This window comes from Lynx rufus, unplaced genomic scaffold (assembly GCF_022079265.1).
Source record: "Lynx rufus isolate CCGP_SWC_20201006 ecotype Redwood Valley unplaced genomic scaffold, mLynRuf1.p SCAF_35, whole genome shotgun sequence".
Lineage (NCBI taxonomy): Eukaryota > Metazoa > Chordata > Mammalia > Carnivora > Felidae > Lynx > Lynx rufus.
In genome coordinates, this window is record NW_025814851.1 from 3498814 (window position 1) to 3508863 (window position 10050).

At 38.5% G+C, this 10050-nt stretch overlaps 1 long non-coding RNA gene across 1 annotated transcript; it reads right to left on the reverse strand.

Moving 5' to 3' along the window:
* Positions 1-5778: 5778 nt before the first annotated feature.
* Positions 5779-9042, reverse strand: LOC124522285 (uncharacterized). Its single transcript, XR_006964740.1, has 2 exons — positions 8965-9042; positions 5779-6149 (listed from the first exon to the last, which is right to left on the reverse strand). It is a non-coding gene; the product is annotated as an uncharacterized LOC124522285 (long non-coding RNA).
* Between the last annotated feature and the right edge of the window lie 1008 nt (positions 9043-10050).

Consider the following 10050-nt stretch of genomic DNA (forward strand, 5'->3'; position numbering starts at 1 on the left):
CATAAATAAATGATATAAAAACAAACAAACAAAAAGGTAGAACAAATCAATGGAAACAGAAGGTGGTTCTTTAAAAAAAAAAAAGCAAAAATCAAATTTACAAGCCTCTAGCCACACTTACTAAGAAATATAAGCAAAAGGGCCCAAATAAATAAAATCACAAATGAGAGAGGAGACATAAAAAACAACACCACAGGAATACAAACCGTTACAAGAGAATATTATGAAAAACTACATGCCAACAAATTGAACAACTTAGAAGAAATGGATACATTCCTGGAAACATATAAACTACCAAAAATGAAACAGGAAGAAATAAAAAGTTTGAACAGACTGATAACTAGCAAGAAAATTGAGACAGTAATCAAAAAACTCCCAACAAACCAAAGTACAGGAGCAGATGTCTTCACAGGCAAATTTTACCAAACATTTAAAGAAGAGTCACTACCTATTCTTCCCAGACTATTCCAAAAATTAGGAAAAGGAAGAAATATTCCAAATTCATTCTATGAGGACAGCATTATCCTGATACCAAAAGGGGATAAAGACAATACTAAAATATAGAAAGATAGGACAATATCCATGATGAATATAGATGCAAAACTTCTCAATAAAATAGTAGCAAATTGAATTCAACAATCATTAAAAAAATCATTCACCATGATCAGGTGTGTTTTATTACTGCGTTGCCAGAGCAGTTCAATATTCACAAATCAATCAACATGATACATTATATAAATAAGAGAAAGATAAGAACCATATGATCATCTCAATATATGCAGAAAAAGCATTTGACAAAGTAAAACATCCATTCATGATAAAAACCCCGCAACAAAGTAGGTTTAGAGAGAACATACCTCAAAATGATAAGGACCACATCTGAAAAACCCACACCTAACGTCATCCTCAATGGGGAAAAACTGAGAGGTATTTCTCTAAGGTCAGAAATAGGACAAAGATGTCCACTCTCACCACTTTTATTCAAAATAGTACTGGAAGTCCTAGCCACAGTAATCAGACAACAAAAAGAAATAAAAGGCATCCGAATCAGTATGAAGTAAAACTGTCACTATTTGCAGATGACATGATACTGTATATAGAAACCCTGAAAGACTCCACCAAAAGAACTTCTGGAAATTATAAACAAATTCAGTACTGTTGCAGGTACAAAATCAAAGTACAGAAATCTGTTTCATTTCTATACGCCAATAATGAAGTCACAGAAAGAGAAATTAAGAAACATTATGTGGAATTTACAAAAAAACAACTAACAAAGGAAAATGAAAGAGAGACAAAGAAACATTCATAACTATAGAAAGCAAACTGATGGTTACTGGAGGGGAGGTGGGTGGGATAATGGGTGAAATAGGTGATGAAGATTAAAGAGTACACTTATCACGATAAGCACTGAGTAATGTATAGAATTGTTCCACCACTATATTGTGCACCTGAAACTAATAAAACACTATATTAACTATATTGGAGTTAAAAACTTAATACAAAATATTCTTCAGAGATCATATTAAAAAAAATAATGGGTATTCTGTTTTGGGGTGAAATGTTATGAATATATCTGTTAGATCCATCTGGTACAATGTGTCATTCAAGGCCGCCATTTCTTTGTTATTTTCCTGTCTGGATGATCTATCCATTGATGTAAGTTTGGTGTCGAAGTTCCATACTATTACTGTATGACTATACATTTCTTCCTTCATATGTGTTAATAGTTGCTTTATGTATTTGGCTCTCCCAACTATTTATCTATCTCCCATAACTATTTATTTATCTCCCATAAATATTTACAACTGTCATATCTTCTTGTTTGACTGTTCTGTTTATCGTTACTTGTCTTTCTTTGTTTCTTGTTACAGTATTTGTTTTAAAGTCTATTTTTCAAAAAAAAATAATAAAGTCTATTTTTCCAATATTGCTACCCCAGCTTTCTTTTCACCTCCATTTGCATGATAAATGTTTTTCTATCATTTCAATTTCAGTCTTCATGTGTCCTTAGGTCTAAAGCAAATCTGTTGAAGGCAGGATATAGACGGGTCTTGGTTTTTTATCCATTTACTCACTTTATGTCTTTTAGTGGAAGCATTTCATCCATATACATTCAAAGTAATTATTTATAGGTATGTACTTATTGCCATTTTACTTGTTTTATGGCTTTTTTTGGTTCTCTGTTCTTTTCTTGTCTTACTCTCTTCTCATGTGGTTTTACATGGTTTTTGTAGTGAATATGCTTGACATCCATTTCCTTTATTTTTTGCATATCTGTGACAAGTCTTTTATTTGTCGCTGCCATTGGGTTTATATATAGCATTCCATGCATATAGTAATCTATATTAAGTTGATGGCCACTTAAGTTTGAACTATTCTAAATGCCCTAAATTTTTAAAACTGCCCCCTACATTTTATGTATATGTTTTCACGTTCACATTTTTATATTGTAAATACTGTCACAGATTTTGAGTCTGGAGTTCTCTCTTGTCCAGCAAGAGAGTAGACGCAGAATTAAATGCAAGAGAGGCTAATGTCTGGGAGGAGACAAGAGCCTTGAGTAAGGGTTCTTGCTCCATTTTTATTAGGATCAGAAGGCTTACAAACGTGATGAACATGCAGAAAAAGACAATGAAACAGTGATGATTAACTCGTGTGTGAGAGAAAGGGGGTTTCGAAGATATGGTGTTAGGGGTTTGGGTCAATATAAAACAAAATCCTCAGGCTGAGCAGATGGCTGTTTATTGCAGGCACCAGGTGCCACGTCTGTTTATCTCAACTTGCCTAGGAGATAAGACAGAGCATGCTACATCAAGGTCAACAAGGCAGCTTTTCTTTTCTTTCTTTTTTTTTTTTTCCCTAATTAGCTCCACTCTGGGCAATTTCACCTTGCTTGTGGCCATCTATAGCCCTATTTACCTGTTTGCCTATTCTGGATGCTCCATCTTGTGAAAGCAGCTTTCTGCTTTTGTCCTGTGTTGGAGGCACTTACACCGTTTATGTATCCTGGACGCTTTCATCCTGTGGCTTCCCATTCCTATGGATTTGTCCTAAGCCTTCTTCACCCATTGATGCAAGTTCACAGAATTCCTAAACTTATTTCCCACAGAATACCTTGACTGATTTTTATAAATATACTTAATTTTGCTGATTTTGTGCTTATTTTTTTATTCCTCCTTATCAATTTTCATTTCCACTCAGATTACCCTTTAACATTTTTGTAAGGCTGGTATGAATTCCTTTAACTTTGTTTAGGAAAAATTTAAATCTCTCCTTCTGTTCTGAATGATAACCTTGCTTGATAGAGTATTCCGGTTGCCGTTTTGTTTTGTTTTGTTTTGTTTTGTTTTGTTTTGTTTTGTTTCCTTTCAGCGATTTGAATATGCCAAGTCACTCCTTTCTGGCTTGCAAAGTTTCTGCTGAGAAATCCGCTGATAGCCCTCTGGATTTCCCTTGTATTCAACTGTTTACTTTTCTCTTTCTGCTTTTAGAATTCTCTATAGCTACTTTTTGCCATTTTACATATCTGTCTTGGTGTGGAGATCCTTGGGTGATTTTCTTGGGGGGGGCTCTCATTTCTTCCTGGATCTGGACGTCTGTTATCTTCCCCAGATTAGAGAAGTATTCAGCTATTATTTCTTCAAATAAATTTTATGCCCACTTTCTATTTCTTCTTCTAGGATTGGTATAATATGAATGTTACACTTTATTGTGTCACTGAGTCCCCTTAATCTATTTTATTATCCTTTATTTCTCTTTCTTCTTCAACTTGATTGCTTTTCATTATTCTGTCCTCCAAGTACCTGATCTTTTCTGCTTCCTCTTGTCTACTATTTATTCCTTCTAGTGTATTTTAAATTTCAGTTATTGAGTTCTTAATTTCTGCTTGGTTCTTTTGTTTTGCTTTCTCTTTGTTGAGGATCTTACTGAGGTCCTTCCCTCCTTTCTGAAGTCCAGTGAATATCTTTATGACCATTACCTTAAGTTCTCTATCAAGCATTTTACTTGTTTTATTTAGCTCTCCTGCTTTGATTTTGCCTTGTTCTTTCATTTGGGACCTGTTCACCTATGTCCTCATTTTGTTTAACTCTCCCTCTATTTCTATATAGTAGGAAGTTCAGCTATGTCTTCTGCACTTGATAGTAATGGCCATGTGAAGAAGAGGTCCTGTAGTGCTCTGCAGTGCAATGTCCCCTGCTCATGACAACCTGGTACTTTAGGGATGTCTCCTTTGTCCACTGTTGTGTTTATGCCTCATTTGTCTTCAGTCCAGCCATCTGCAATGCCTCTTTTGGCTTGTTGTGGGAAAGGTTATTTTCTGTTGCTAATGGGCCAGTGTAAGGCAGCTTTTAGCTTGTGTTAGGTTAGACTTGGTGTTTTCCAGAGCTGCAATGGCACCAAACTGAAGCGTGCTCTCCCTGTGTTGTCCCTTGAGAAGCTTTCATTGGTGGGTGGGGCCTGACGTTAGAAGACATTTTGCCCCCAACCCACTGCTGAGGCTGCAAACTATTGTGTGTGGTTTACTTCCCCTCTCCTCTGGTCAGGAGTCACTTTGGTGTGATTCTTGCCCTTTTGGGGCTCGTTGCACATGGCCATGCTTGTGGTGCCACTTTGATGGACACCTGTCAAGAGCATGTTGGATAGGGTGGGTCTTCAAGAGAACATGAGGGCAGGGTGCATGATGCCATCAAGGTCCATGTAGGTGGGGACCTGCAGCCAATCTGGAAAACACCTGCTGGGGTTGGACTGCAGGGGGTAGATACACAGAAGGGCATAGGGGCATGGTATGCTGTTAGCAAGCTAGGTGGAGATTGTTCTGCCCTGGTTCACACAGGTGTCCAGGTATCTAGGCTGGGGGTGGGGAAGGGAAATGGTGCCAACTAGCTCTTTTGTTCTGACAAAGTCTCCTGAAGATCCCTGCCCTTTTCAGCACACACTCTGAGATTGGTAAACAAATCTCCCTCTCATATATCACAGGTATTTTTCAAACTGATGTTTCTATGCTGTATCTAGGGAGAATGATTATTGTGCTATCTCTTTCACCATGGCAACTCAATCTCCCATCAACTTCTACCTCTCCCAGAGACAAGCTGGCTGATTTTTTTAAAGTTCCAGGTGTTCAGCCCCACTGACTAAAAACTTGTTAAGTTATGTCACTCTGGTTTTCAAAGCCAAATGTTATGTGGATTCATCTTCCTATTGTGCATCCTCCATGCTGGGGGTGACTTGTGTGGGGTCTGCTCCTCTCCCCTCCCCATGGCTGAGACCTCCCTCCTCCTTTCAGACAATCCAATGGGACAGTTTGTCTCCCAACTACATCTCAGCCCTTACTATCCTTTTCGATGTGGCCTCTTCTCTGCATTTAGCTGTGGAGAGTCTGTTCTTCCAGTGTTTTGGTCATTTTCTACATTATTTATACTGATGTGGGTATTTAGGTGTATCATGGGATGGGATGAGCCTAGGATCTTCCTACTTCAGCATCTTCCCCGGAAGTTTTAATTTTCATAAATGCTTTTAATTGACGTAGCTTATTTCTTTAATACAGAACATATTACAAGTGGAATTTTACAAAAAACAAGCACATCAACCATCATGATCAGGAAAAAAATTATCTATACGAATAAGGCATATCATAGGATAGATAGACAGCATGGAAATATTGACAGTAAAGGGAGGAGAATGTTCTGGAACTTTAATTCTTTTTCAGATTTTACCCTTTATCTCTCCCACACACACTTCCCTGATATTTCCACACTACAAAAAATGAGTAGAAGGCCATTTGTAGGAAAAAAAAGTTATATTTTTACACCAATTTTGGTAGTATTTTGTATTTGGAGTTATTACAAAACATTTACTAAAAATTCAGTTTATTAGCTAGTAGTCATATAGAACTAAGAGAGCAATGAGACACAAAATTTATTGGGACCTTAATGGTTTTATAGAAACTCAAAGTTACACAGCAGGGACTGGGTGGCACAAAAGAGCATTGATTGGCTGCTGCAGGACCATCTCACAGGGTTTATTTGCCCTGGTGAGTTCATTAGGATCCAGGCCATGGCCTTCAATCTTAGACGTCTACAGTCTGATCTTGGTTATGTCCCATAATTCATTCAAATTCAGGAGGTGAAATTATGCTGATTATCACAAGACTGAAAGATAGAAACAAAGAAGGTCAATTAATTAACTCGTACTGAGAAATCCAAGTATCATACGGGTCAGATATGACTGTTGAGAAGATAACACCCCACTTTCCCTTCTAGGTGGGTTACAAGAAAATCAGAACTATTAGAGCATTTCTTTGTAAACATAAAATCAAAGTCATATGATGCTGATAACTGGCATCTTGCTTTATGTCTGAAGAGTCTGACTGCACAATGATTTATCTGTCACATAGACCAGATGTTTCATCATCTTAGGAGTTGTTTTTTTTTTTTTTCCCTAAGAAAAGTGCTGGGAAGTCTATTTCTGTGTTTCTTGTTTTTCTAGGCTTCTTTAACTGATCAACTGGCCCCATGTTGACCCCTTTAGCCTTCAACACATTTTTATGTTCTTTAGAAGATCTGTATTTATTTATTCATTCACACAAATGATAAATGGATATAATGGAACTATAAATAATCCAAACAACACAGACAAAACTCTTGCCACCAAACTTTTGCCTTTCTTCAGTCCTCCTATATCCAGAAGAAAACACAAGTATCGGTACTTTCGAGACATTTTTCTATGCATTTAAATGTACACACAGATAGTATTTACACCAATGTAAAGTTTTAGATAAGAGGATTTGATAAATTATTAGATCATACGATACATACTATTCTCCTAATTGTTTAGATCCAATTAATAATGTCTCAATGATTTTTCTTTCTTTTTTTAACGTTTATTCATTTTTGAGAGACAGAGCATGAGTGGGGAAGGGGCAGAGAAAAAGAGAGAGACACAGAAACTGAAGCAGGCTTCAGGCTCTGAGCTGTCAGCACAGAGCCTGACACAGGGCTCGAACTCACTAACTCTGAGATTATGACCTGAAGCAAAGTCCGATTCAACCAACTGAGCCACCCAGGCACCCACAAGCAATTTTCTATATCAAAACAGAACTTTCCCATTTTTTCAACTGCTTCATGACACTACATTGTATGAAAGGATAATTATTAATAATTCTTCTAGTAAAAAGCATTTAGTACCCATACAACTTTTCTTTATTAAAGTGTATTTGTTCATATGTAGGAGTATTTTCACGGTTTCCACAAAAAATATGTATCAAAGAGCATACACATTAAAGTTTTGATATTGCTAAAATAGTATTAAATATTGCAATCTCGGGGAGCCTGAGTAGCTCAGTCAGTTAAGTGTCCAACTCTTGATTTTGGCTCAGGTCATGATCTCGTGGTTTGTGAGATCGAGCCCCATGCTGGGCTCTTCACTGACAGCACAGAGCCTGCTTGGGATTCTCTCTCTCCTTCTCTCTTTGCCCCTCCCCACTTGCGCTCTCTCTCTGTCTCCATCTCAAAATAAACATTAAAAAATTACACTCTCATAAACAGTGTATATCTCACCACATCTTTCTTAAAATTGAAGATGATGGAGACTTTTAATTATTGGAAGTATGATCGGCTAAAAGTGGTATCTCATGTTGAATTATATTCCCGTGATAGTAATGAAATCAATTTATTATTATTATTGAACATTTATATTTTGTCTTTCTTTTTATTATAAGAGTTGTCTTTCTTTGACCATTCTTCTACTGAGTTATTTGTGCTTCGATATTACCATATTAGTGTTTTGTACATTCTGGAAGCTAATAATGAATCCATAACATGTCTTTAAAGTGTTATCACATTCTATATAAACTCTTTCCGCTGGGAGGAAAAGAGACTGAGTCTATCAGGGAGACACCAGAACAATCTGACATGTCATAGGTGGGTGATTGGGAACTGGGGGAGATAAAATGGGCCAAGTAGGCATGGAGCGAAGGGATCCTCTTCTGTGCAAAGACAAAGTGAAGAGAAAGAGAGGCTGGGGAAGTGTAGTACTGTCTTTGGACAAGATAAAAACCTCTTTGACTGGGACAGAGAGGGATCCCATCTCTAACTGCGGGGCTTTCTCTGGACTGGGGCCAGGTGCCCTGTTAGCGCACCTGGGGAGAAGGCGAGTCACCTCGAGGCTCAGTGTCTAGGACAGGGGTGCAGTCCGCAGTAGGAGAAAGTGGTCCACTCCCTGAAGTGCTGTGGGACAGGACAAAACAAGCCAGAACCACATATCTGGCAACATGGAGAGGTGCTTCCCCAGTGCCAGGGTGCACAGAGTGGGAGTTAGAATTCCAGCCAAGCGCCAGGGCACGGGAGTCGGGGAAGGGAGACAGACTGCCATGTCTGTGCCCACAGCACAGCGAGGACAACTCCAAAGACGTGATTTGGATCACCGGGCCTGTGGAGAAGAGACTGGGAGGTCGCCATTTTGCCCTCCCCCCCCCCCTCCCCAAGGCTGGGCCTCAGGAATCGGTCCATGGGGCCCAGAATGGAGGCGGGACCCACCTACACCAAAACACGGCCTTCTGCCGCCAGGTAACTACTGGAGCGGGATAGACATTGAAGAACCAGACAGCCCCCTCCTCCAGACTAGCACTACTGCATTCCCTGGATTAATTCTTGGACAATTCTTGTTATTTAGATATATTCATTCTTCTTTTCTCCTACTTATCATTTCCCTCCTCTAGGCTGGTTACTCTGGTTGTTGGTTTGTTTAAGCAGACAAATTTAATGCATTCTCTTGAAACAGGTTCTACACCTCCTTCTTTACTTTCCTTTCCTTCTCTCTGGAATAATCAAGCCGTCTAGTTTCTCTGTCTGGTTAACTTTATCTTCATTTCTTCTTCTCTGTCTCCTTCTTTATTTTCCTTTCTCTCTCTATGGATTAGGCCATTTAGTCTCTCTGCCTGGTTAATGTTTTTCTTTTTCCCCTCACCTGTCATTTATGTCTTTGTATATGCTCTTCCATCAGCACCGCCTCCACCCTGTTCTTTACCTGTAGATGGTGTTTCTGGTTTTTTTCCTTTTGGATTGTTTTTGTTTGTTTGTTTGCTTTATTTGTCTGTGTGTTTGCGTGTTTTTGTTTCCCGTTGGTTTCTCTGGTTGTTTTCCTTTCCAGGGCTACATCAAGGAACAAATCAAAGCACACCTGGTGGAGGGGCCAAGAGTAGGGGAATAAAATAACCAAAGTCACAACAACAGAGAGCAAGTAACAATCTTCAAAAAACATCTCCTGAAGGGCAAGGCCCTGGACAGTGTATGACCCCCCACCCTGTAATATAGCAGTGCTCCCAGGGGCAGAGCACATGAAAAGCTTTTAAAACTAGTAAGGGACAGAAAAATAGCTAAAATGATGAAACAGAAGAATTCTCCTCAAAGGAAATTCCAGGAAGAAGCGACAAATGAATTGATCAAAACAGATATAAGAAATCTAACTAAACAAGAATTTAGAATAATAGTCATAAAATTAATCACTGGACGTGAAAAAAGCATAGAAGACAGCAGAGAATCTACTGCTACAGAGATCAAAATAGTCATGATGAATTAAAAATTGCTATAAATTAGGTGCATAATAAAATGGAGGCAGCCACAGCATGGATGGAAGAGGCAGAGGGGAGAATAGGTGAATTAGAAGATAAAATTATGGAAAAAGAGGAAGCTGAGTAAAAGATTTAAAACATCCAGTATCACGAGGGGAAAACTGGAAAATTAAGTGATTCAGTCAAATGAAACAATATCCGTATCATAGGAATTCCAGAAGAAGAAGGAAGATAAAGGGGCTGCAAGGTGTACTTGAACAAATCATAGCTGAGAACTTCCCCAAACTGGGGAAGGAAACAGGTACTGAAATCCAAGAGGCACAGAGAACTCCCTTCAGACATAACTTGAATCGATCTTCTGCATGGCATATCACAGTGAAACTGGCAAAATACAAGGACAAAGAGAGAATTCTGAAAGCAGCTAGGGATAAATGGGCCTTAAAATACAAAGGCAGACACATAAGGGTAGTAGCAGACCTATC